Source organism: Schistocerca americana, chromosome 3, assembly GCF_021461395.2.
Source record: "Schistocerca americana isolate TAMUIC-IGC-003095 chromosome 3, iqSchAmer2.1, whole genome shotgun sequence".
NCBI classification, from domain to species: domain Eukaryota; kingdom Metazoa; phylum Arthropoda; class Insecta; order Orthoptera; family Acrididae; genus Schistocerca; species Schistocerca americana.
Window position 1 is genome coordinate 367,726,377 of NC_060121.1, and position 23,320 is coordinate 367,749,696.

A 23,320-nucleotide genomic window follows, 5' to 3' on the forward strand; every position below is an offset into this window, starting at 1 on the left:
TAACTTTAAGAGATCTAATCATCAACGAGTGGCTTCAGCTGGATATGGCATATTAGAACTAACTTGTGGATTCTCTTCCTCGCCATACTGAGGTTATTATTACATCTAGATATGGTTTTACATGGTAGTAGCTCAAAGTCTGTGTTAAGAGAGTAGTGTGGTATTTGTGTTGCTGAGAGTAGGAAAGATGTCGATGCCGACACATAGCCTACACCTCTCAAGAAGGACATAGAAAGCAACAAAGCTAAACAAATAAAAAAGCATTTCAACGACGGAATCATAACATCACTCTCCTCATTTAGACACTACAAATCATCAGTACGATCGTCAAAGATAAAACCATTCTTCGTTTCCACTGCCCTCTAAGGTTTTGGTCTTACCGTCTCTTCCTCAGTCATCCAACCACTGGACGACATTTCGACAACCGGTGTGCGCGACCTAACAGATTGTGTCAGTGACTGGTGTGTATGGAAAGCTTATTTTCTTATCTAAGTTAGTGATAGTTACGACGGAGAAGTTAGTCTCGGTACAAATGCATAATCCAGGCTTTATATCTGCGTTCAAGAATCGCAAAGCAAATTACGCCCAAAATTAAAAGGAAAGACTGTTTAGTAATCGACGTAGCAAGCTCTGGAAAGATGGAAGAGAATAATTTTCCATATTACATCCGAAACGTACTTTTACCAGTTGCAGAAAATCATTCATTGTTTCTCTTGGACGCTTGGCCTGGACGTAACAACTCTGTCTTGAGAAGGACGACGACAAGACTGTAAATATAATTCAGATTCCGCCCCTCGATAAAGGCTTGTTTCGACAATGTGGAGAATTTTTTTAAAAAAATTATCGGAAAATATAATTTCAAGTTTTTCCCCAGAATACTATTATCAAACTTCAACCATTGGCGCATTTTCAATTTGGATCATCAAACTAAAATTAAACTCCGAATGGACAGACCTTGAAGGCCCAACGGTACCGGTGTAAATTCGTAAAACGTGATCACGTCGGTACCGTTGGGTACCGTTGGGTACCGACGAGATCATGTTTTACGAATTTACTATATATGCCTGGTACGGAGCAAAATATGCAGAAAAACGTCCTCGTTTAATTCTTTCTACATACTAATTTGTCTAAATAAAATTAGTTATTATCGTGAAATGCTTGTGTGCCTTATTTAAGGAAAGTATTTGTTTCTGTCATCTGTGAGTTAACGAGCATTTAGCTCTCATTTAAGTATATGGCCGAAAGAGTCTGCCTACAGGAATTGTGAAACGAAACCCGTCGTCCAAGACCGTGTGCCACAAAGGGCGCAGATTCATGACGAGACGGGTACATCTACATCTACATCTACATTGATACTCCGCAAGCCACCCAACGGTGTGTGGCGGAGGGCACTTTACGTGCCACTGTCATTACCTCCCTTTCCTGTTCCAGTCGCGTATGGTTCGCGGGAAGAACGACTGTCTGAAAGCCTCCGTGCGCGCTCTAATCTCTCTAATTTTACATTCGTGATCTCCTCGGGAGGTATAAGTAGGGGGAAGCAATATATTCGATACCTCATCCAGAAACGCACCCTCTCGAAACCTGGCGAGCAATCTACACCGCGATGCAGAGCGCCTCTCTTGCAGAGTCTGCCACTTGAGTTTATTAAACATCTCCGTAACGCTATCACGGTTACCAAATAACCCTGTGACGAAACGCGCCGCTCTTCTTTGGATCTTCTCTATCTCCTCCGTCAGACCGATCTGGTACGGATCCCACACTGATGAGCAATACTCAAGTATAGGTCGAACGAGTGTTTTGTAAGCCACCTCCTTTGTTGGTGGACTACATTTTCTAAGCACTCTCCCAATGAATCTCAATCTAGTACCCGCCTTACCAACAATTAATTTTATATGATCATTCCACTTCAAATCGTTCCGCACGCATACTCCCAGATATTTTACAGAAGTAACTGCTACCAGTGTTTGTTCCGCTATCATATAATCATACAATAAAGGATCCTTCTTTCTATGTATTCGCAATACATTACATTTGTCTATGTTAAGGGTCAGTTGCCACTCCCTGCACCAAGTGCCTATCCGCTGCAGATCTTCCTGCATTTCGCTACAATTTTCTAATGCTGCAACTTCTCTGTATACTACAGCATCATCCGCGAAAAGCCGCATGGAACTTCCGACACTCTCTACTAGGTCATTTATATATATTGTGAAAAGCAATGGTCCCATAACACTCCCCTGTGGCACGCCAGAGGTTACTTTAACGTCTGTAGACGTCTCTCCATTGATAACAACATGCTGTGTTCTGTTTGCTAAAAACTCTTCAATCCAGCCACACAGCTGGTCTGATATTCCGTAGGCTCTTACTTTGTTTATCAGGCGACAGTGCGGAACTGTATCGAACGCCTTCCGGAAGTCAAGAAAAATAGCATCTACCTGGGAGCCTGTATCTAATATTTTCTGGGTCTCATGAACAAATAAAGCGAGTTGGGTCTCACACGATCGCTGTTTCCGGAATCCATGTTGATTCCTACATAGTAGATTCTGGGTTTCCAGAAATGACATGATACGCGAGCAAAAAACATGTTCTAAAATTCTACAAGAGATCGACGTCAGAGATATAGGTCTATAGTTTTGCGCATCTGCTCGACGACCCTTCTTGAAGACTGGGACTACCTGTGCTCTTTTCCAATCATTTGGAACCCTCCGTTCCTCTAGAGACTTGCGGTACACGTCTGTTAGAAGGGGGGCAAGTTCTTTCGCGTACTCTGTGTAGAATCGAATTGGTATCCCATCAGGTCCAGTGGACTTTCCTCTATTGAGTGATTCCAGTTGCTTTTCTATTCCTTGGACACTTATTTCGATGTCAGCCATTTTTTCGTTTGTGCGAGGATTTAGAGAAGGAACTGCAGTGCGGTCTTCCTCTGTGAAACAGCTTTGGAAAAAGGTGTTTAGTATTTCAGCTTTACGCGTGTCATCCTCTGTTTCAATGCCATCATCATCCCGTAGTGTCTGGATATGCTGTTTCGAGCCACTTACTGATTTAACGTAAGACCAGAACTTCCTAGGATTTTCTGTCAAGTCGGTACATAGAATTTTACTTTCGAATTCAATGAACGCTTCACGCATAGCCCCCCTTACGCTAACTTTGACATCGTTTAGCTTCTGTTTGTCTGAGAGGTTTTGGCTGCGTTTAAAATTGGAGTGGAGCTCTCTTTGCTTTCGCAGTAGTTTCCTAACCTTGTTGTTGTACCACGGTGAGTTTTTCCCGTCCCTCACAGTTTTACTCGGCACGTGCCTGTCTAAAACGCATTTTACGATTGCCTTGAACTTTTTCCATAAACATTCAACATTGTCAGTGTCGGAACAGAAATTTTCGTTTTGATCTGTTAGGTAGTCTGAAATCTGCCTTCTATTACTCTTGCTAAACAGATAAACCTTCCTCCCTTTTTTTATATTCCTATTAACTTCCATATTCAGGGATGCTGCAACGGCCATATGATCACTGATTCCCTGTTCTGTACATACAGAGTCGAAAAGTTCGGGTCTGTTTGTTATCAGTAGGTCCAAGATGTTATCTCCACGAGTCGGTTCTCTGTTTAATTGCTCGAGGTAATTTTCGGATAGTGCACTCAGTATAAAGTCACTCGATGCTCTGTCCCTACCACCCGTCCTAAACATCTGAGTGTCCCAGTCTATATCTGGTAAATTGAAATCTCCACCTAAGACTATAACATGCTGAGAAAATTTATGTGAAATGTATTCCAAATTTTCTCTCAGTTGTTCTGCCACTAGTGCTGCTGAGTCGGGAGGTCGGTAAAAGGAGCCAATTATTAACCTAGCTCGGTTGTTTAGTGTAACCTCCACCCATAATAATTCACAGGAACTATCCACTTCTACTTCACTACAGGATAAACTACTACTAACAGCGACGAACACTCCACCACCGGTTGCATGCAATCTATCCTTTCTAAACACCGTCTGTACCTTTGTAAAAAATTCGGCAGAATTTATCTCTGGCTTAAGCCAGCTTTCTGTACCTATAACGATTTCAGCTTCGGTGCTTTCTATCAGCGCTTGAAGTTCCGGTACTTTACCAACGCAGCTTCGACAGTTGACAATTACAATACCGATTGCTGCTTGGTCCCCGCATGTCCTGACTTTGCCCCGCACCCGTTGAGGCTGTTGCCCTTTCTGTACTTGCCCAAGGCCATCTAACCTAAAAAACCGCCCAGCCCACGCCACACAACCCCTGCTACCCGTGTAGCCGCTTGTTGCGTGTAGTGGACTCCTGACCTATCCAGCGGAACCCGAAACCCCACCACCCTATGGCGCAAGTCGAGGAATCTGCAGCCCACACGGTCGCAGAACCGTCTCAGCCTCTGATTCAGACCCTCCACTCGGCTCTGTACCAAAGGTCCGCAGTCAGTCCTGTCGACGATGCTGCAGATGGTGAGCTCTGCTTTCATCCCGCTAGCGAGACTGGCAGTCTTCACCAAATCAGATAGCCGCCGGAAGCCAGAGAGGATTTCCTCCGATCCATAGCGACACACATCATTGGTGCCGACATGAGCGACCACCTGCAGATGGGTGCACCCTGTACCCTTCATGGCATCCGGAAGGACCCTTTCCACATCTGGAATGACTCCCCCCGGTATGCACACGGAGTGCACATTGGTTTTCTTCCCCTCCCTTGCTGCCATTTCCCTAAGGGGCCCCATTACGCGCCTCACAGACGTCTATTGTCTATTGAGGCCTATGCGCTGTAGTGTACGAGTGAGACAGACGAGAACCCACGTCATAGGGAAACCCAGTAAAAGCCTTTTGTGGCCAAGGAGACGTAGCAGTGTTAAATATGGCGGACCTAAGGTCGGCCATAAAGGGAAACATTTATGAAAACTATTTAATTCTGTAGTAATCCAGGGAATCAAGCTACAGTAATTTTAATGTACCATCCATCGTAAATTTTCATGGTGATCCCAATAAAACTTGTATATTGATAATATCTGTAACAGTTTAGGATTTACTGTTAAAGTGAAATTCACAAGTTTTGTAACAAAGACCTGAATGCTAAAATCTGCACGCTTTAGTCGATCTTAACGATCGACATTTCATATAGAAGCTCATGATTAAAATGACAAACGTTGTAAATATCAACTCTGTAACTTCATTTGTTTAAAATATATAGTAAATTTAAATTATCAGTATTTTCAGTTAAGCATCAGATCATCATTTCCTCCATATAAAACACTTTGAACGATGACAGCATGACGCCTTATTGAGCCATTAGGTAATAGAATATGTGTTGTAAAGTTTAGTGCATAATAGTTACTTTTGTTCTTTATTTATTTATCAGAGAGCACATTGGTGCAAGGCTACTGGCCGTGACATTCAAAGTTAAGAAGGAAATTGTATTGGTTTCATGTAAAAGAATTTATCGTTTATTATGTAATGGATATTATTGTTAATTTATTTAGAGTGGCCAAGCTTTGAGTATTTAAATATGTTGAAATGTAAAGTAACGTAGAATAAGCTGCACCCAACCAGATGGACTGCTTCAGGAAAGGGAACTGCGCTAGTCAGTTGAGCGAAGATATTCGGAGCGCGGGAAACGCTGTCGGGGACGGGCAGAGGCAGTTCTAGTCGAGACACCAAAGGGAACAATTCGGCTGGGGACACCAAAGGGTACAGTGCTGGTGGAGACGCGGAAGCGGACAGTCGCTCTTTAGGCAGCTAGAGAGTGAAACGACTTAGAAAATTTCGCGTTGTGTGGTACCACGGGACTTAGTCTCTGAGCGGTGAGCAGCCTCGCGCCTGATGTGAACTTTTCGCATAGTTAACGAGATGGAGTGTCGAACTTGTATTTTTCAATGAGATTATGCATGATCGAACTTTGTCAAATGAACATGCGCTCGAGTGTAACAGTAACTCTAAATACGACCACTTTCGCAATTAGTTTGCTGTGTGAATAAACATTATTCTAACCAATTTGCAACTGCATGACTTATATCATTTATGGGTCGTTAATTTAGTTCCAGATATTATTATTACTGTTATTATATGTTACAGTAACTCTGTATTTCACAAACTTACCATCATCCAGACAGTTTAACCAAAGGATCACAAGTGTCTAATTTAGGGTGTGTAATGCGACACGTGCGGTTCAACCCCTAGACTAGTTTGAGCCAAGACATTCCGACGGAGAGGAACCGCATGTGTGCCCGAACATGTTTGGGATGTTAGCTCGCACATCCAATTGACGCTTCGTGTTTTTGTAATTGCTACAGGAACTGTAGTACTAGTTAGTAAAATGTGCATTATTCAGATATTATGATAAGAACTGTGTTGCAGGAATTGTTATAAATTTTTCATTAGTTCCGATTCAAGAAAGTAGTCTGTAATGAAATATCATACACTGCCTTGATTCTGTTTCCTCTGGTAGTCACTTGTGTAATAATTACATTTGCAGCAGTTCAGCTGTCAGTATGAACTGCAACTTTTTCAAAAAGTTAATGATGTGAGACATTTTAGATATGGCTTAAGTGCTTAAAATTAGCCTGTCAGTATTTCGGACTTCTCGCTGCGCGCCACTATGTTGGTTTCTACCCGCTGTGTCTGCTTATTCGCCGATCCGTGCACTAGACAGGAAGGGCTGTACAAACCGCTGTCATAACTGGGTCTTCATACGGTAAAACTGAGTAATTTTAACACAGTTTTAATACTTGCATTGCGCCTTAGCAGCTAAAATTTTAAGAGTGTATTTCTTTCGGTGTATATTTCCAGTGTGAAAAGTTTAAGGGTAGGTTTCGACACGTCGAACTGGACTATTGCCTTAACATACGATAGTTTTCAGTTGCTTATTAGGGCCTGCCCACTTGGATTCTCTAGCGGGCTGACCAGTTATAATCCAGGCTGGAATAGACACGCTTTCCCGGATTGATCCTATCTGCTTTCAATAACAAATCGGACACGGTTCGTGGTTCCCCACGTAGAACCGGCAAACCACAGAGAGGGGAAACACTCTCCACTAGGGAAAAACAAATATAACGGGAAGACTGACTTTCCGAACGTTGGCGGAAACAACTGGAATCAACAGCATTCCTCTGATTTACTCGTCAGCATAACTGTAGTCTGCAAACCTTTTGTTTGTATCAGCAATGTTTAATGAAATACTGATAATGTAGAGCGCATGCTTCGACTTTATACTGCGTAAGTTCTGACGCTATCAAATTTGTGAGACGTTGGTGCTATTATAATTCTTAAAGTAATAGCGTGTCACATTGACTTTGTAGTTGAACTCATCATGGGTCATGTTGTACTTGTCGACACACTCAAGGAAATGGGTGATTCGATCCACTCCATAAATTTACTATATGATGCAGAGATGTTAAAAAAATCGTAATCTCGCACTTCGTATGGTTTTAATCAGTTCTGTACACTTATATACAGAATTTGTGTTCAGACATGACTAACATGAATAATATTGGTTATATTATTATTCGTATCCATTTTTAATTTTATTTGAAATCATTGACATTAAGATTGTTTGTTATAAACTCTAAGAATAACTTCAGAAAAGATTGTCGGCAAGTAATTCATTTCTTATGCAATACATAACCATCATGGATTTAACCATTCTTGCTTTATTCGACCTTCAGAAGTCTTATTCCGGCCATCTCTTCCTCGTTCGTGTAACGTTCCTTATTCTGCGTTTCAGCTTGTGGTGTAGCAACGTTTATAGAATTCTGATTCATCCATTCTTGTCAGATGTTTCTTTTCCATCCTCTTGTATTTTATTTCCTCTTCTTAAAGGTATGTTTATTTGACTTCTTATCGAAGTCTTCAGTAACAAAGGACTCGCATTCGGGAGGATGACGGTTCAAATCTCTGATAGGCCAAACAGATTCAGGTTTTCCGTGATTTCCGTAAATCGCTTAAACCAAATACGGGTTTCTTTCTTTTGAAAGGGCACAGGCGATGTCCTTCCCCATCCCTCCGTAATCTAAGCTTGTGCTCCGTCCCTAATGATCCCGTTGTCGACGGGACGTTAATCTTCCTTCCTTCTCTCTATCCTGTAACGTACAGTTCACGGTACTCATGAAAAATCTGATTTCAACACAGTCTCCTCTCCTGGTTTATCCGTTTTGCGTCCAGTACACACTTTTGTAAGGCAATGATGGCGTTGGCATTACTTTGTAGAATTTTAGACGTTCTTCCCGTTTGTAATTTGCAAAGTTCCTCCAGACTGTGACTGTGACAAATTTTTGTATCTTTGAAGGGATAACTGACCTTTGAGGATAAGTCTGGTGACCGTAAACTTCATACTACCGTTCCTCTCTTACAATTAAAGGTGGTGCAGTGCTTCAGGCAATGGACTCGCATTCTGGACGGCGCCTTACTTATTCAGTGACACAAGTAACTGCTGAAGGTAAGATGAAAGCAATGGTGCTAGCAGACGATTTGAGGAAACAAGGAGGCGGAAGTGCAGGAGCAATTGGTCACATGTCAACGAACAGCACAAGAACATGGGATGAAATTTAACATAAACAAGTGTGAAATGATGAAAACAAGGAAATTTTTGAAGTTTTGTGGTAAGGACCTAAGGGACCAAACTGCTAAGGTTCAAAAAATAGTTCAAATGGCTGAGAGCACTATGGGACTTAACGTCTGAGATCATCAGTTCCCTAGAACTTAAAACTACTTAAACCTAACCTAACCTAAGAACATCACACACATCCATGCCCGAGGCAGGATTCGAACCTGCGACCGTAGCGGTCGCGCGGTTCCGGACTGTAGCACCTAGAACCTCCCGGCCACATCGGCCGGCTTTTGTTCGTGCTAAGCTGATTTTTATGACACTTTGCTATGTCCATCATGTCTTTTTTGTTTCACTGTATCAGAATTACTTCATGGGAAGAGGAATTCCGCCTTATGCAAGACACATTTTTTTCAGCTTTGTTTCACCCGGACATTTTTCAGCACATTTTGTGCTATCTTCAGTGGGTTCTTTTTCACTTTTTAACTGTAAAATAGTTGTTGCATATTATATTTAGCGAAACTTTTGGTATATAATATTTACAATTGTGAATGAGTAATTGTTGTAAAATATTATACGTCATTTGTTCACAGTTCACCGTTGAGATATTTATTAACGACCTGATGCACTATGTGTTGTTTCTAACATTATGTCAAAGTTCTGTTTATAGCTAATTGGCAAAAATAGTGGATGTATGCATTAGTTTAAATACCTTACATGATATTATTGGACATTTATGGTACAAATGGCTCTGTGCACTATGGGACTTAACATCTGAGGCCGTCAGTCCACTAGAACTTAGAACTAATTGAACCTAACTAACCTAAGGACATCACACACATCGATGCCGGTGGCAGGATTAGAACCGTAGCAGTTGCGCGGATTCTGTCTGATGCGCCTAGAACAGATCGGTCACCGCGGCCGGGTTGGACATTTATTTTGGTAGCTATTCTGCTACACAATGTACAACCTTTCATCTGTAGAAGAGCAAACGTGATTTTTATTTTTCTGTTCATTATGCATTTACAAACGGAAATGAATGTATATACCGTTTTTCGTGTGTAACTTACGGTTTTGATATTCTAGTGCTTTCTCATATGTTGTTGGCGAAGTGAATAGGCAGATTTCATGACCTGTGTTCGCTTGACACTGGACTTTCTCCGATTTTTCAAACTATAGGAGTAGTTTTCACCGTCATTACGTGTTGTTGTGGCTGTGTGGTGCTCTTTTGTTTCGCAGCGCGTTTGGCTGGGTGGGGCGCGCGAGCTTGAAGTGTATTCGGCATCTGTGGTGTTTGGGTTGTTTGTTTGCTTGTTTGTGTGTGTGTGTGTGTGTGTGTGTGTGTGTGTTCAGGACTGAGGCAGAGAGAGAGAGGGAGAGGTAGTGAGAGAGGGAGGGAGGGAGAAATCATTTTTTTCCTTGAGTTGTTATGGTGTGGCTGTTATTTGTATAGTTCATCTATTGTGGCGAAGAGGGTTTTATTGGATAGTGATGTGTAATCATTGAGTACATTCTTTCCTTGGGCTACTGATTTTTGTATGTGATTGTTTTCTTCTATAGTTAATTTTTGTTATAGCCTGCTGCTAGTTTTAAGGCTGTGTAAGTCAGTTTGATTGTTTGTGGGGTGGTGATTGTTTGATATCAGGTGATCTGCAAATGTTGCGTGTGAGCTACTGTTCTTCAAGTGCTCTGAGGTGTTCTGTGTACCTGGTTCTGAAATTCCTGCATATTTGACCAGCATATACAGACTGACAGCAGTTCCGGCAGAACAAATTAACATAATAAAATGCCGTCATCACAACATCCGACAAGGATAATTCAATACTAGTCATAAACAAACAGGAAAACAATGACAAAACATTAGAATTCATCCAAAGCAACAACATCACAGAATTAAGAACTGATCCAACAAACTGATACCAAAGTATGTTACAGAAAACCCTCAAAAACATGGAAACAATTTTCACAAAAGCACAGATTGAAAGAATGATACAGAAAAATCCCAAGGTACCCACCCTAAAATGATTGCCTAAAGTTCACAAACCCAGAATACCCATATGTCCATTGATAAACTTTACCAAATCACCAGCACACTACTTAGCCAAACACGCACACACTCTGCTACAGACACTATACAAATACACTGAAAATAAAAGTCTGAAGAGCCAAGTGACTTATTAGAAAAAAATAAGAAATGAAAACATGCAAACGCATCAACATTGATTTCACTTGACACAATTTCCCTGTACACACACATCAGAACAGAAGAAACTGTCAACATACGCACGACATCATACAAGAAATATCAGCCATCCTCAGGCTCCCCACAGAGCAAAATTACTTCACATTCAACAACAGATTTTACTCTCAATAAGATGGACTACCGATGGGATCCCCAATCAGTGGCCTCCTAGCTACATATTCCTCAATCAGATAGAAAAACAAATCTTTGACAGTATAGTAATACCAAAACGGTACAAAATAATATATATGTACAGATATGTAGATGACATAATTTTCTTAATAGATGAATCACAGCCTCACATAAAAGAACTAAATGACAACATAAACTCCATCCACCCACAAATACAGTTCACCATTAAAATACAAACAGAAGAAAATCTTAATTTCTTGGATCTCACCATACACGAAAGAACCAACAAACATGAATTCACAATCTACAGAAAACCTACCATCACCAGCACCATTATTAATAACCATTCCAATCACACCATAACTCACAAAGAAGCCAGCTTTAGATATTTACTACACAGAATGAACAAAACACCCATGAGCAAACACGATTACACGCAAGAACTGAACACAATAAAACAAATTGTACAGGAGGATTGATATGATGCAAAGAGAGTGCACAAAATACAAAAACAAACAAAACATAACAATGAAACACACACAAACACACACAATGCAACACACAACAAATCAGCATACAGTAAGCAACAGATGGCACATCATGATTTACAACAACAAAGTCACACACAAGGTGTGTAATATACTAAAGAAACAAGGACTCAACATAGCATACAGAACCAACAACACAATACAAAGCAGACTTGGAAGAAATACCACCAACACTGACAAATACAGCCAGTCTGGTATTTACCAACTTACTTGCAAATGCTGCCAGTGTGTATATGTGGGCCAAACATGCAGGAATTTCAGTCGTTTGATGAACAAAGTAAGAGCATATGGACTATCAGACCAATTGTGTGATTGGATTGAGGATTTCCTAGATAACAGAGCGCAGCATGTCATTCTCAATGGAGAGAAGTCTTCCGAAGTAAGAGTGATTTCAGGTGTGCCACAGGTGAGTGTCATAGGACCGTTGCTATTCATAATATACATAAATGACCTGGTGGATGACATCGGAAGTTCACTGAGGCTTTTTGCAGATGATGTTGTGGTGTATCGAGAGGTTGTAACAATGGAAAATTGTACTGAAATGCAGGAGGATCTGCAGCGAATTGACGCATGGTGCAGGGAATGGCAATTGAATCTCAATGTAGACAAGTATAATGTGCTGCGAATACATAGAAAGATAGATCCCTTATCATTTAGCTACAAAATAGCAGCTCAGCAACTGGAAGCAGTTAATTCCATAAATTATCTGGGAGTACGCATTAGGAGTGATTTAAAATGGACATATCATATAAAGCTGATCGTCGGTAAAGCAGATGCCAGACTGAGATTCATTGGAAGAATCCTAAGGAAATGCAATCCGAAAACTAAGAAAGTAGGTTACAGTACGCTTGTTCGCCCACTGCTTGAATACTGCTCAGCAGTGTGGGATCCGTACCAGATAGGGTTGATAGAAGAGATAGAGAAGATCCAACGGAAAGCAGCGTGCTTCGTTACAGGATCATTTAGTAATCGCGAAAGCGTTACGGAGATGATAGATAAATTCCAGTGGAAGACTCTGCAGGAGAGACGCTCAGTAGCTCGGTACGGGCTTTTGTTAAAGTTTCGAGAGCATACCTTCACCGAAGAGTCAAGCAGTATATTGCTCCCTCCTACGTATATCTCGCGAAGAGACCATGAGGATAAAATCAGAGAGACTAGAGCCCACGCAGAGGCTTACCGACAATCCTTCTTTCCACGAATAATACGAGACTGGAATAGAAGGGAGAACCGATAGAGGTACTCAGGGTACCCTCCGCCACACACCGTCAGGTGGCTTGCGGAGTATGGATGTAGATGTAGATGTAGAACCAGGTACACGGAACACCTCAGAGCACTGAAGAACAGTATCTCACACTCAACATTTGCAGACCACCTGATAGCGCACAATCACTACCCAACAAACATTGAAACTGACATACACAACCTTAAAACTAGCAGCAGCTTATAACAAAAATTAACTATAGAAGAAAACAATCACATACAAAAATCAGTAGCCCAAGGAAAGAATGTAATCAATGAATACACATCACTGTCCAATAAAACCTTCTTCGCCACAATAGATGAACTATACAAATAACAGCCACACCATAACAACTCATGAAAAAAAAATATTTCTCCCTCTCTCTCTACCTTTCCCTCTCTCTCTCTCTCTCTCTCTCTCTCTCTCTCTCTCTCTGCCCCAGTCCTGAACACACACACACACACACACACACACACACACACACACACACACACAACAACAAACAACCAACCCAAACACCACGGATGCCAAATACACTTCAAACTCACTGCGAAACAAAAGAGCACCACACAGCCACCACAACACGTAATGGCTGCGAAAACTCTGCCTATGGTTTGAAAAATCGGAGAAAGCGGAGTGTCATGCGAACACAGGACATGAAATCTGCCTATTCATTTTGCCAACAACATATGAGAAAGCACCAGAATATCATAACCGTAAGTTACACACAAAAAACGTGATATATATTCATTTCCGTTTGTAAATACATAATAAACAGAAAAATAAAAATTACGTTTGCTGTTTTAAGGATGAGAAGTTGTACATTGTGTAGCAGAAAAGCTACCAAAGTAGATGTCCAATAGTATCATGTAAGGTATGTAAACTAATGCATACATCAACTCTTTTTGCCAGTTAGCTATGTCTGGATGTAACATAACAAAACAAAAGGTGTCTTGCATAAAGCGGAATTCCTCTTCCCATTTCTTTACAAGCACGGACATAACAAGAACAACTGCAACACCACAAAATGATTAGAATTCGTTCAATTTATCTACTTAGTGGTCCCCAATTTTGATGATACATGAACTGTTGATCTCAATTCAGCTATCCCTCCTTGCTTTTGTCTTCACATGGCTTACTCTCAAACCGTTTTCTGTAGTCATTAGACTGATCATTCCATTCAAGACCTTCTGAAACTGTTCTTAACTTTCACTGAGAATAACAATGTTATCATCGAATCTGGTAGCTGGCATCCTTTCACCCCGAATTTTAATCATATTCCTGAAATTGTCTTTGTTTCTGTCATTGCTTATGAGCAATGCTTCTTCCTGCGAACCATTTGTGATTGGAATAGGAAAAAGGGAAGGTAACCATGGAACACAATTTCCCCTCTGCCACACACTACACTGTGGCTTGCAGAATATATGTAGCTGTAGATATGTAGATTGAACGGTGGGGGTGAAGGACTGTATCCGTGTCTTATAACTTTTCTAATCTGTCACTAAAGTAACGGCACTATCAGCTCTTGACCCTACGCTTGGGTAGTACCTTGTCTGCAGCCAGGTCTCTGCTAAGGAAGTATTGAGCTTCTTATCGCTTTAAAAAAACTGTATATAATTTTATCATTAATTAGCAGCAGCTGCCGTCCCGTTGGACATCCATTGCTCTACTTTATCTTCCACTAGATTTCCCATGCAGTACGGACATCAACTCTACGCATTCGCGTCGCTCCTGAACGTTTCATATCAGCTACACACATTCCCTCAGGCAGTCTCGGTACTTACACTCCTGGAAATGGAAAAAAGAACACATTGACACCGGTGTGTCAGACCCACCATACTTGCTCCGGACAGTGCGAGAGGGCTGTACAAGCAATGATCACACGCACGGCACAGCGGACACACCAGGAACCGCGGTGTTGGCCGTCGAATGGCGCTAGCTGCGCAGCATTTGTGCACCGCCGCCGTCAGTGTCAGCCAGTTTGCCGTGGCATACGGAGCTCCATCGCAGTCTTTAACACTGGTAGCATGCCGCGACAGCGTGGACGTGAACCGTATGTGCAGTTGACGGACTTTGAGCGAGGGCGTATAGTGGGCATGCGGGAGGCCGGGTGGACGTACCGCCGAATTGCTCAACACGTGGGGCGTGAGGTCTCCACAGTACATCGATGTTGTCGCCAGTGGTCGGCGGAAGGTGCACGTGCCCGGCGACCTGGGACCGGACCGCAGCGACGCACGGATGCACGCCAAGACCGTAGGATCCTACGCAGTGCCGTAGGGGACCGCACCGCCACTTCCCAGCAAATTAGGGACACTGTTGCTCCTGGGGTATCGGCGAGGACCATTCGCAACCGTCTCCATGAAGCTGGGCTACGGTCCCGCACACCGTTAGGCCGTCTTCCGCTCACGCCCCAACATCGTGCAGCCCGCCTCCAGTGGTGTCGCGACAGGCGTGAATGGAGGGACGAATGGAGACGTGTCGTCTTCAGCGATGAGAGTCGCTTCTGCCTTGGTGCCAATGATGGTCGTATGCGTGTTTGGCGCCGTGCAGGTGAGCGCCACAATCAGGACTGCATACGACCGAGGCACACAGGGCCAACACCCGGCATCATGGTGTGGGGAGCGATCTCCTACACTGGCCGTACACCACTGGTGATCGTCGAGGGGACACTGAATAGTGCACGGTACATCCAAACCGTCATCGAACCCATCGTTCTACCATTCCTAGACCGGCAAGGGAACTTGCTGTTCCAACAGAACAATGCACGTCCGCATGTATCCCGTGCCACCCAACGTGCTCTAGAAGGTTTAAGTCAACTACCCTGGCCAGCAAGATCTCCGGATCTGTCCCCCATTGAGCATGTTTGGGACTGGATGAAGCGTCGTCTCACGCGGTCTGCACGTCCAGCACGAACGCTGGTCCAACTGAGGCGCCAGGTGGAAATGGCATGGCAAGCCGTTCCACAGGACTACATCCAGCATCTCTACGATCGTCTCCATGGGAGAATAGCAGCCTGCATTGCTGCGAAAGGTGGATATACACTGTACTAGTGCCAACATTGTGCATGCTCTGTTGCCTGTGTCTATGTGCCTGTGGTTCTGTCAGTGTGATCATGTGATGTATCTGACCCCAGGAATGTGTCAATAAAGTTTCCCCTTCCTGGGACAATGAATTCACGGTGTTCTTATTTCAATTTCCAGGAGTGTATATCTTGGAATCCAGTAAAGAGCGTCTTTGGTCCTTCTGATATAATTGAAACGTCCCCTTAGAACAATTATGCATGACTGTGCTTAAACTGACACACAATATTTTTTAGCGCAACGCAATCTGACTTTCAATAATCCCTACAAGAGAATGGCCCTGACTAAATTAACCTATACGTTTCACAAATCACTTACCTCACAAAAATATTCGTTACTCAAACTACTGCAATACAGCGAGTGCCACTACTGCCAGCTAAATAAAAGATTCAAACTACTGAAGGCACTAACTACTGATAGGCATAGTTAGCAAATGAAAGATTTTGATAGAGAACAAACAATGTATTTACCTTAATAGTGTTCAAAAGTCATAATATATATAGCAGTTCATGACATCCCTACTTACATATGTACTGTATCTGATGGACACACGTCCAGATCACCCGCTCTCAATAATCCGCCATCTCACTTCCCCACATCCACCACTGCTGGCGGCTCACCTCCAACTGCGCAACGCTACGCGCTGTTAACATCCAGCTGCCCAACACTACAATAGCCAACAACGATGCAAACCAGCCACAGACTGCACACAGCACAGCCAGTGATTTTCATACAGAGCGCTACGTGGCGTTACCAATAAAAAAAACCTACACAGCCTACTTACATAATGACTGGATAAATGTTACGTCCCGACCACTTCATTCTCATTGCATTAAGAATTACTCATTCCACTACAGTTTTGCCTGATCCATTCGTTTGTTTCTATGGCTCTCCTAGTAATGACCAACATGCATCTCTCCGTTCTTCGCAGTGCAACTCTAAGTTTGTTAATGGTTTTCGTGCTTAAAGTTCATGTTTCATTGCCATAATCCAAAACTGATAGTATTAGTCACTGATTGTAAATTTTCTGTTACAGGTCCATCGGAATCTAAATTTTGGAAACTTTGTTTCGTTTAGCAAAGTACTTTGGCCTTTATGTTAACTTCTTTTCCTGTTCATGTAGCGATTTTCTTAATTTTCTCCAAATTAAAAACTCACCCATTAGTGGTGTGATTTCACTGTCAATTTGTACTATTTTCTTTTAGATGTGGTGACTGTGCATTATTTTAATATTATAGATATTTATTTTCGGACATTCTTTAACATGAATGTGAATTATAGTATCACCGCACCTTTTCTTTATATCTGCAAAAAAGAACTCGTTTATAACAAAATAGAAATGTTACAGAGGTATCATTGTTCTATAGACTTCCCTTTTCTTCAAATTAACCGTAAGCACATTTCGCACTGCCATAATAATATAATTTTGCTTTAATTGTGACAGTTATGTGCCTAACAGATCAGCACTTATAACTGCACATGTTAGCACGTCGCTTCCGGGACCTTGGCTTGGCCGCCGAGAGAATCCACCTGGCGTATTAACGACGAGGACATGTGAGCCACCGTGCTGTTTTTCTTTTTTTTTTTAGAGGTTTTCTTTATCCGACTAGTTGAGTACCTGGCTGGTACACATGTACCACCTAGTTACACGATTTTCAAACATTTCGAAAACGTCTTCGTGTTTTACATTGAATAACACTTGACAGAGACACTTGGGATACACGAATTCCGTCCTCGGGACGGAGGGGCCGGGGGGAGAGAGGGAGATGGAAAGAGGTGACGGTAGGAAGGGCATCCGGCTGCTTTCTACAGCTAACTTTGCCAAATCGGTATCATCATACTGACCCCTTCAAGAAATGGAAGAAGGCCAGGAAGAAGACGAGGACTTATATATCATATCTGATGTAGGATGTACACAGTGGATGCAGTAACACTGCTAATATTTGGAATTTGATAGGTTGATAAACCAATCAACAGTCATGGAGAAAATGTAAAATGAAAAGAAGAAAAAACTATATAACCAATGTCGGTTAGATCAGAACCCAACATCCACATCTACATGTACGTAGCTACCCAGAAATTCACACTGAAGTGTTTGGCAGAGGATTCATAGAAACACTTTCAGTCTGTTTCTCGAACGTTCCACCCCCGATATCGAGTGGGAGAAATGAACAAGTAAATCTTTCCGTGCGAGCTCTGATATTTCGTATTTTATCATGATGGTTATTGTTCCCTAAGCAAGTGGGAGTCAACAAAATGTTCCGGCTCTTGGAGAAGAAAGTTGGGCTCTTAATTTCGTGAATATGTCTCCCCTCTGCGGAATACCTTTGTTTTAAAAATTGTCACCCGAACTCGCTTATCATATCCATGAATCTCACTGCCGTATTTAATGATAATAATAAACATGTTGTCCTTCCAGAATGAGATTTTCACTCTGCAGCGGAGTGTGCGCTGATATGAAACTTCCTGACTGATTAAAACTGTCTACCGAACCGAGACTCGAACTCGGGACATTTTCCTTTCGCGGGCAAGTGCTCTACAATCTGAGCTACCCAAGTACGACTCACGCGCCGTCCTCACAGCTTTACTAGCACTTTCCCGCGAAAGGCAAAGGTCCCGAGTTCGAGCCTCGGTCCGGCACACAGTTTTAATCTGCCAGGAAGTTTCATGTTGTCCTTCTTTGGACTTACTCGATGTCCTCAGTCAGTCCTACTCGGTACGGGTGCCACGTCGTCCAGATGAGCAGGGAGAAACTTAGTGAACCTCTTTAATATATTTATAGCATTTTCTTAACGTTCTGCCAGTAAAACGCAGTCTTTCGTTCGCAACAACAGAAGTATATTTTATCGTTTTCGAGAATTAGAAGCTGTTGAACATAGAAATAATTGCGAGTATCTTACTTGTCCTTAATTGTTATGAAAGACTGTGACTGGACATTTTGCAGTAAGCTGCCTTGCAACAACAAGACAATGCGGTAATTCTGACATTTGGAATGCTGCGTAGTTGTCGGCTGTTGCGTGCACTGTCCTTTCTGTTCCACTCCCCCATCCCCATCCCCCCCCCCCTCTCTAGCCCCACACACACAAACACAATCACACACCACTACGCTCTACGCTTACAGGCTTATACGTTAACTGGGATTGCATTAATTCTTTATAACGAGAGAAAATAATTCTTTATCAACAGAGTGATTACTATAAAGTGTCCTAGACGATAACGCCTCAGAAATCTTAACACAGTACTTTTAAACTACAGAATTTCATTACAGGCCAATAGGATCAAATGCTAATCATATATAGAAAACGCTTTCAGATACTTGATATATGCATAAAAACGTTCGTTTGGCAGCCGGCACAGTAAGCTGGATACCATTTTCTAAACATCTTCCTCCACACTATTCGTACTAGGCCAATTGTGTCTTGGTACGATTTCCATCTTTTTCTCAGTCTGTCAGGATCCCTTCCCCCTTTTGGTTCAAAAATCTTTATTTGAGCACTCTCTGGTTGCAATCATCGCAGATATTAATTCCATTTCTTTTTGTTGTCATCCATTTCTTCTTTCACACTCCAGATTTTCAAGCTCCTTTGTAATATCTTCATTTCTTATCTTTTATAGTTTTTTTCCATCGCCGCCAACGGACCGTAGATCTTAGCATTTGGCATAAATTTGAACTCGACACGCGACCCATTTGTAAGAAAAAGGAGTCGTAAGAACAACGGACAGTAAAGTAACCTTATAAGGATTTCCTGTTTACCGATTTAAGTCCAAAATCATCAAAACATACATCACATTTGGTTGTTTTTATATTCTAGGCCAAGACTCTATGAAATATGCATAATTATTCACAAGAACGTTCATCTGATCCATAACTTGGAGATTCCATGACGTCACGCTCGCTGCCACTGACAGAGGACACACCTCTTGGCGATGTGCGGCAAGTTACGCGACGTACTTCTGCTCCACAGATTTAATCGGAAATGTTTACTGACGGACCTGATTTACTGGCGGACCCGACCAGCGAAACAGGCTTAAACTTCTCACTACTCCAACGCCGATAACTCAAGCCCTATAGCAGTCCAACAACTTTCAGAAAGACCCTACCATTTGGCAGCAAAGTGTGCACCGCATATATTTCATAAACTGCCTCCAACTGGCTCTGTCGATAATCTTCACATAACAAAATAAAAATTCACTTAATCGGGCAAAAAATCACACAAACACATTACTCCTAAATTCAAGGATGAAAAATATAATTTATCGTCTTCTATTAAACCTCGCCGAGCCCATCTTCTTCACTAAACCGTCCGGCTAGCTATTGTCTTCTTTTTTATTTAATTAGCTTTCGAGACAGTGTGTTTCGACAGCTCAGAACATCCATCATGGCCAAATGGTACCGTGGTACGAAGTTACATATGCTTAGTCTTATCATGTGACGTCATACGTGTGATTTTCTTGTCAATTAATGCGGTACGAAGATTAGGACAACACAACATCCAGTACCTGAGGGGAGAAAATTTACGATCCGGTAGGGAATCGCATCTAGGCCCCTCCGTTAGCCATGTGCTGCACTGACCCAGAAGCTGCCGAGGCGGACAACTGCTTGCCTTTATAAAATTTAATCTGAGGCCTCTGCCTACTGAGCATCTGTTCTCTCGCTAAACGGCAACGGCAACATGACTTAACACGACTATTTACGTCCGCGCAATGGAGCTCACTTTGAAACTCTCTCAATTTTCCATAATGCCAGAAATAACTGAATTTATCACGGAGAATCTCCCGAATTCTGATATACATTTGGAAAACACCATCTGTCCACAGAGGTCACACGACTTCAAGACCCACGAAAGCTCCTAACCGACTCTAGTACACTACTGGCAATTAAAATTGCTACACCAAGAAGAAATGCAGATGATAAATGGGTATTCATTGGACAAATATATTCTACTAGAACTGACATGTGATTACATTTTCACGCAATTTTGGTGCATAGATCTTGACAAATCAGTGCCCAGAACAACCACTTCTGGCCGTAATTACGGCCTTGATACGCCTGGGCATTGAGTCAATCAGAGCTTGGATGGCGTGTTCAGGTACAGCTGCCCACGCAGCTTCAATACGATACCACAGTTCATCAAGAGTAGTGACTGGCGTATTGTGACGAGCCAGTTGCTCGGTCACAATTGACCAGGCGTTTTCAGATGGTGAGAGATCTGAAGAATGTGCTGGCCAGGGCAGCAGCCGAACATTTTCTGTATCCACAAAGGCCGTACAGGACCTGCAACATGCGGTCGTGCATTATCTTGCTGAAATGTAGGGTTTCGCAGGGATCGAACGAAGGGTATAGCCACGGGTCGTAACACATCTGAAATGTAACGTCCACCGTTCAAAGTGCCGTCAACGCGAACAAGACGTGACCGAGACGTGTAACGAATGGCACCCCATACCATCACGCCGGGTGATACGTCAGTATAGCGATGACGAATACACGCTTCCAATGTGCGTTCACCGCGATGTCGCCAAACACGGATGCGACCATCATGATGCTGTAAACAGAACCTGGATTCATCCGAAAAAATGACGTTTTGTCATTCGTGCACCCATGTTCGTCGTTGAGTACACCATTGGAGGCGCTCCTGCCTGTGATGCAGCGTCAATGGTAACCGCAGCCATAGTCTCCGAGCTGCTGCAAACGTCGTCGAACTGTTCGTGCAGATGGTTGTTGTCTTGCAAACGTCCCTATCTGTTGACTCAGGGATCGAGACGTGGCTGCGCGACCCGTCACAGCCATGCGGATAAGATGCCTGTCATCTCGACTGCTAGTGATACGAGGCCGTTGGGATCCAGCACGGCGTTTCGTATTACCCTCCTGAAACCACGGATTCCATATTCTGCTAACATTCATTGAATCTCGACCAACACGAGCAGCAATGTCGGGATACGATAAACCGCAATCGTGATAGGCTACAATCTCACCTTTATCAAAGTCATAAACGTCATGGTACGCATTTCTCCTCCTTACACGAGGCATCACAACAACGTTTCACCAGGCAACGCCGGTCAACTGCTGTTTGTGTATGAGAAATCGGTTGGAAACTTTCCTCATGTCAGCACGTTGTAGCTGTCGCCACCGGCGTCAATCTTGTGTGAATGCTCTGAAGAGCTAATCATCTGCATATCACAGCGTCTTCTTCCTGTCGGTTAAATTTCGCGTCTGTAGAACGTCATGTTCGTGGTGTAGCAATTTTAATGGACAGTAGTCTATTTCGCGAGCTACAGACCGCTCCACGAAATTGTTTAACATTGAGGTCTTCCTGTCAGTCAGCATCACGAGCAGTATGTAGGAATTGTCATCGGCCATTTACCTCTCTCGCTTAAAGCACTTCTGCAAGGTTTTGTTTCCCGCTCTTTCAGAAGGTTCTCTTCAACGAAGGTTGGTAAATTGGTCGGCTTTGAAATCAGCCTCGTGGCCTCCAGCCTCTATTCGTTCAGGTGGATTCGGGAAATACTAGTCCATCATCGTAAGACCGAACGAAGATCCTCTTCCATCTGTAATCGGAAACTGGCTCTTGCGGCCATTATAAGGAAGAGTACTGACAAGCAGATATGGCCGGGGATGATATATTACAAACAGCAGTACTTTTAAACATGGTATTGTACAGCTTGTCATGCTTTTACGTGTTTTATGGCTTGACGGGATGTTATCGACAAAGCAGCAGGAAGACTATGTCTCTTTGTTCAGAAATAATTTTGCCACACTTTTTCGCAGAGTGACACCAGTCAATGTTGTGTATTTACCATTTACGTCGCATTGCACATCACTAGTTTGTTTCTTTGTAAATGGTAGTGATATACACTGTTTCTCACACTTTTTATTTTCGCTGTAACCTGCTATCGTAAGTTCTCATACAGAAAATTGTCATTTAGAAAAACTGATGTCCCTTCATTCACCGGGAGATGCTTTGTTACTGTCGCTACTCAATTGTTTGTAATGTTCTTTTGGTCCAGTGTGGCGCTGTCTTTGAATATTAAGCGGAAGTTTATGTGATGCATGAAGTAAGGCAAACATATATGACTTTTGTATTTTGGGGTGGGCGGGGGAGAGAGGGAGGTTGAGACACACGTGTTTTTCAGTAACACTATGTTTTTGAATACTTCATTTTCTTAGAGGAATAGCATGTATACAGTGTGTTTCAGAAATACTTTTACAAACATTTGGGAGAGTTTCCCAGTGCCAAGGCTAGAAGAAAACGACAAATAAACATCCCTTCTAAAATGTATACCTTGTAAGCTATATCCACTTGTTCACTAGAAGAGATATGTGTCTCAGTATCGAAGATGATCAAGTGCTCAAGCTCTTAAGGTATGAATCTTTAAAGCCCATTTTTACCAAAGTTAATTTCTTGTTTTGGAGCAAGGAACATGTTCCCAAAGTTTTTAATACTACACTCCTGGAAATTGAAATAAGAACACCGTGAATTCATTGTCCCAGGAAGGGGAAACTTTATTGACACATTCCTGGGGTCAGATACATCACATGATCACACTG